Source organism: Bos indicus x Bos taurus, chromosome 21 (genome assembly GCF_003369695.1).
Source record: "Bos indicus x Bos taurus breed Angus x Brahman F1 hybrid chromosome 21, Bos_hybrid_MaternalHap_v2.0, whole genome shotgun sequence".
Lineage (NCBI taxonomy): Eukaryota > Metazoa > Chordata > Mammalia > Artiodactyla > Bovidae > Bos > Bos indicus x Bos taurus.
The window spans coordinates 59,350,447-59,356,827 of NC_040096.1; positions in this window are offsets into that span (position 1 = coordinate 59,350,447).

A 6,381-nucleotide genomic window follows, 5' to 3' on the forward strand; every position below is an offset into this window, starting at 1 on the left:
CTGCCCCTAGCTCACTCTCAGACCTCACCCCCATGTTGACCCCAGACCCCCCACCCAGGTGCTGAGTTCAGTCGACCTTTCCTGGCGATGACTTTGCACACAGAAATTTTCCCTGATTTTAGGGAGGAAGATTGTCAACCCACTGGGATCATGCCCCCTGTGGGTGCACTGGATGACTCTGAAGGAAGGCAGTAAGAGACCACTCTGGGGACCCAGTCAGCTTCCAAGTCTCCACGTGGCCGTGGATACATCACCTGGCATCTGGGATTCCACCTCTTCATCTAGATGTGAAATGGGAAATATTCTGAAGCAGGGATGAAGGCAGGTAATCTTGTACAAGCTTGATGCAACCATGAAAATTATCACTGGCCCACATGCTGGGAGATTCTGTTGCAGAATTGGGTTTAATGGGACCCTTGCCTGGTTTCTATGGGAACCTGTGGGGTGAGGGTAACAAGGGAGGTCAAGGCTGTGCCGCTAAGAACACACCTGTGAGCCAGGTGCGTTATACACTTCATCTTGTTTTAAAATTAATTCCCAGGACTTCCCTGGTGGCACAGTGGATGGAACTCTGCCTGCCAGTGCAGGGGACACAGATTCAACCCCTGGTCCAGAAAGTTCCACATGCCCCAGGGTAACTAAGCCTGCATGTTGCAACCACTGAAACCCTCAGGCCTGGAGCCCATCTCCCCAACAAGAGAAACCACTGCAATGAGAAGACCGTGCACCACAAATAAAGAATAGCTGCCATTCACCACAGCTAGAGAAAGCCCATGAGCAGCAACAAAGAACCAGCACAGCCAAAAAATAATTAATTAATTAAAATTAATTTCCACAACATCTGAACAACTATTAAGTTGAACCATATGAAACTGATTGTATTTTGCCTTTTTTTTTAACCTGCAGAAAAGGCAATTTCATACAGTTCCACTATTTTTCTCTTCTCTGAACTGAGGTTCAGAGCTTGAAAGACACATGCATGCCCCAGCTCACTCAGCTAGAAAATAGCTGAGAAGGGATTCAGGTGTGTTTTATCTCAAAGCTAGACTTTCCTCTCTCACTCATTTTCTAAATCAGTGATTTTCAAACTTGTTTGTGTGCACAGCCGTTCTGAGGATCTTGTTAAAAAGCTGATTTTGATTCAGTAAGTGTGACCTGGGGACTGAGGTCGGGCATTCCTCATGAGGTCAAGGACGCCCAGGCTTCTGGCCAGGTGACCCTGCTCCAAGTAGCTGGTGCTAAAAGTTCCCGCCCCTGTGAGCGCAGGAGGGGTCACGTGGGTGTGGTCACCAGGGCCCTAGTGTGGCACTGACCCTTCAGTGCTTGTGTGAGGCTGAACAAAATCATAGCAATACCTTTTTGAAGCCTGCTGGAGCTGCTGCTAAGTCGCTTCAGTCATGTCCAACTCTGTGAGAACCCGTAGACAGGCAGCCCATCAGGCTCCTCTGTCCCTGGGATTCTCCAGGCAAGAATACTGGAGTAGGTTGCCATTTCCTTCTCCAATACATGTACACATGCTAAGTCGATTCGGCCATGTCCAACTCTGTGCAACCCCATGGACAGCAAGCTGCCCACTAGGCTCCTCTGTCCACAGGATTCTCCAGGCAAGAAAACTGGAGTGGGTTGCCATTGCCTTCTCCATTGAAGCCTGCAGACAAAGATTGTTGTAGTAACGCGAGTTTTGCGGGAAAATCGTGTTTTAAATAAAGGCTTTTCCCCATTCTAAGCTACGGTGGGTGCTTGTCACTGGCTGTGGGCTCTGTTTCATGTCAGTTACAGCAACAGCGACTTGGGCTGCCAGCTGGCTCAAATCCCTGTTCTCTAACTGCACACAAGGGTGCCACACAGGATCTGGGAACAGACACAGCTGGGATCGAATCCCGCCCTTGCCTCACCAGATGCCCTCCTGGAGCAGTGATGCGGCCATCAGACAACCCTAAGACCAGGCTGAGTGCTGGTCAAGGGGCTGTGACATGCGATCCCATCTCACTCTCACTTAACATTTTACATTTACTGTCAGAGATGAGTTGGTTTTTATTTTCTTAAAACACATCATGGCCACAGTGTAGGCAATAATAGCTGAGAGGAGCACAAGGTAACTTTGTTGATTCTTGTTTAGGCTTAGTTTATGCCTGAATTGTTCCATTATAAAAATGTGAAATAAAAAATCCTTGTGGGCAGGACTGTGATTTTTCCCCCCTACTACTTGTTCTAGTTCCAGAAATGCATTTCAGTCACCTAGTTGATTTCCTGTGAGGTGTGGTGAAAGTTATAGTCATGTCTGACTCTTTGTGACCCCATGGACTGTAGCCTGCCAAGCTCCTCTGTCCATGGGATTCTCCAGGCAAGAATACTGGAGTGGGTTTCCATTCCCTTCTCCAAGGGATCCTCCTGATCCAGGAATAGAACCCAGGTCTCTTGCATTGCAGGCAGATTCTTTACTGTCTGAACCACTATATGGGTAATTCGTGACATTGTTACTTCCCCAAGTATTTTTGCAATTTATTAGAGAGGAATTTAGCCTTTGGCCTTTGTTCCTTGCAATCAAGAAGAGATTGTCAAATGCTTAAAAAAAAAAAAAAAAAAAAACTTACTGATTTTTTTCTTACCTCCAGTGAGAACGTGCCCCCCAAGCACCAATGAATCAATATTGTTAGCCTACCAGAAGGGGGCGCCCTGGAGTCAAAACAGAGGAGTAAAAAGTATGGGAGAAAGAGTGTCTCCTCTTTTGTTTTTTGAGGGTTGACAGCGGGGACGACAATCTCAAATGGCTATGGGGCTAGATGGGCCAAGGGGGGATTAGGGGGGAAAAAATAAAAGCACAAGTTCATTACTGGATGTCAACGGAGGTGACGTTGGGAATGCATAAGATTGAGTGGGGACTGTGGTAAACCGCATCTCATCTAAAGGGGGCATTCAAAGTTGGCCTGCCTATGATAGTGACTTAGATAAGACAAGTTTCAATTTTGATCTTACATAAAAGTGAGCTGGCATGTAGTTCTGCTTGATCCAGGCTTCTTATAAATTGTGGGTCTGCCATGCCTAGGGTATTGTCCTCACCTGCAAGCTTAAAGACCACAGACTAGTGCCTCCATCTTCCAGCCCACTGGAAAGGAACAAGGGAAAAGTTACAACCCATGAGTTACACGTGTATCATTAGCTCATCTCCAATTGGCCGGAACTTAGTCACATGGTGTATCTAGTTGCAATAGAGGCAGAGATGTATCATTTCTGTCTTGGGTGACCATGTGTCTAGCCACAGACTGAGGGGTCTCATTTTAGAAGAGAAACTGGGAACTGCTGGAAACTTACACATACATATGGTGCTTCCCTGGTGGCTCAGACAGTAAAGAATCTGCCTGCAATGCAGGAGACACAGGTTCATTCCCTGGGTAGGGAAGATCCACTAGAGAAGGGAATGGCTACCCACTCCAGTATTCTTGCATGGAGCATTCCATGGACAGTGGAGCCTGGTGAGCTACAGTCCATGGGGGTTGCAAAGAATCAGACATGACAGAACGACTAACACTTTCATCCACATATACACAGCCTCTGCCTAAGTTCTTGTCAGCCTCAGTTGTATATTACCTTGCAGAAAGCTGTCTCAGGGTTGCTGGTTTTTCAATATTTTAAGAGAAACTAAAAAGCCAGGTTTTTCTATGAGAACGTTTCCGTTTTTGGTGCTGACAACTAATTCAATTTATAGACTTCTGAGCCACCCAACAGTGTGTCAGGCGACTGAAGCACAGAGTGGGTCTGGAAGGGAGCTACACAGGCTGAAAGGCAGTCGGCAGGATGCCGAAGGCTGGACTACAAGGCACTGGTGTCAGGAGCTCAGTTAGAACCCAGTCCTGGGGTGTGACCCGCCTTGAATTTCCCAGGCAAACGTGAGACTTTCTCCAGAGAGAGAAGGCGGCAACTATAAAGCAGCTTAAATCATAGGACAACGATTCAGAAATATTTGACCACATTTTACAAAAGACGATCCACATTCATTTTTAGACTATTTCTGTCAGTGTAGCTAGTTTATATGGAGATTATTATTGTAACACCATGACTGGTGATTTTGCTGAAATGAAGGCAAAAATAATAAATGTTATGAAAATGATATGAAGATTTGTGAATTATCTATAACTTTATTTCTCATCCAAACCTTATGAGCCCATCAAAAGACACCCAAGATATATACAGTAAGTATTTAGTTCAGTCATTGTGGATATTTTGCTGATTTTCCAAGTCTTGTAAAATGGTAGCTGGATGCAGAATTTTCAATTCTATGGTTTCAAAGATTTAAGTTTTCAAGGGATGGATTTTATTCAGTAGTTTGTTTTAGCTTGATTGACAGCTTGTCCATCTCTAGATTCATGGGAATTGGCTTTCTTTTGTACTTTGCCCTTGGAGGGCCTGCCCAGGAGATGGCTGGAATCTCCTGTTGGTGCCCTCTGGGAGGGTACAGCGCTGGAGGTGTGACAGCAGGAAGGGGGAAGGGCAAAGCCGGGACTCCTGAGGCCAGACAGAGGGGGAGGCCTGGAGGAGGGAGAGGTCACGGAGCAGGGATGGGCCTGCCCAGCTGAATGGTTCATCCATCATTCACTCTGCAAGCATCTGTTGAGCACCCACTGCATACCGAACACTGGGCATGACTCACATGGACATGGTTGGTGTGCGGAGGGAGCGAGAACCCTTCCTGCAGGACACCCCATGGGGAAGACAGGGTCCTTAACAACAGACGTATTAGTGGGAAGGGCCCCCAGAATCAGCACTCCCTGCTTGGATGGCCTTTGAGGGTGGCCAGAGTTCCTGGGGCAGAGATTCTGGGCTTACAATGAGGAATGTTGTGGGATGGGGCTGCTTTTCTGTTTCAGGAGGAAGGGAATTACCAACATGGGATGTTGGGAGGGATGACCAAAGCCTGGGGCTACAACATTGATCTCAACCCACTGGACAGCCCAACTTTCCAGAGAAGAGTAACCAGGAAGAAAACAGCCTCTACTCAACAGCCCCACCTGAGTCCCTCTGCCGTGTGGACTCAGTTGGGCTCGACCCAGTAGTCCCTAAAGAGACAGGGGCACTGGGAGCCTACAATGAGGGGCTATCTGGATGTCCTCCCAGTGGCCCACTTGAGCCCCAGGGTAGGGTATCCCAGTGGTTAGGAGCTGGATTCACATACTGCCTGATTAAAACTTGTACTTTGTGGCAAGCAGTGTTTGTCCCTTGGCTTGCTTTTATAAGCTGGAAGTTCTCTCACCTGCAAATGTGGTTTTGATAGTCCTACCACACAGGGTTGTGAAGGTGAAATGAGTTAATCTGTGGGACATGCATGGCAGAGTCACCAGGCCAGGAAGTTGCCAAGGAAGTGTCTGCTGTCATTCCCAGAATGAGCTGAGTGGTGGGCCCTTAAAAGGCTTGCCTAAGTCATCATCTCTGGAGTGAGCTGAATGGTGGCCCCTGGAAGGCGTGTCTATGTCATAATTCGTGGAGTGAGCTGAGTGCTGGCCCCTGGAAGGCTTGCCTAAGTCATCATCCCTGGAGTGAGCTGAATGGTGGCCCCTAGAAGGCATGTCTATGTCATCATCCCTGGAGTACGCTGAGTGCTGGCCCCCAGAAGGCATGTCTATGTCATCATCCCTGGAATGAGCTGAATGGTGGCCCCCAGAAGGCATGTCTATGTCATCATCCCTGGAATGAGCTGAGTGCTGGCCCCTAGAAGGTATCCCTATATCATCATTTCTGGAGTGAACTGAGTGCAGGCCCCTGGAAGGCATGCCTATGTCCTAAGCCCCGTGAGTATTTGTCTTTCCAGATGTCATCAAGTTAAGGATATGGAGATGATCATCCTGGATTAAATCCAATGACAAATGTCTTTATAAGAGACAGGAGAGGAGAAGACACAAGCAGAGAGACTGATGGAGTGATGGAGCCACAAGGAAGGCTGATAGCCATGGAAGCTGGAAAAGTTAAGGCCCTTCCCTAGAGTTTCCTGAGGGAGCACAGCCCTGCTGACACTTTGACTTGGATCTTCCAGACTCCAGAACTTTGAGAGACTATGCTTTTTTGTTAAAGGTTTTATTGGAGTACAGTCGATTTACAATGTTGTGTTAGTTTCAGATGCACAGCAAATGATTCAGTTAACACACACAGATGTCCACTCTTCATTTTTGTTTTTATTCTTTCTCATATAGGTCATCACAGAGTATTGAGTTCTCTGTGCTTGACAGTAGGACCTGGTTGATTTTCTATTTCATATATATGAAAGTGAAGTATTAGCTGCTCAGTGTGTCCATCTCTTTGTGACCCCTGAACTGTAGCCTGCCAGGCTCCTTTATCCAGGGGGATTCTCCAGGCAAGAATATTGGAGTGGGTAGCCATTTCCTTCTCCAG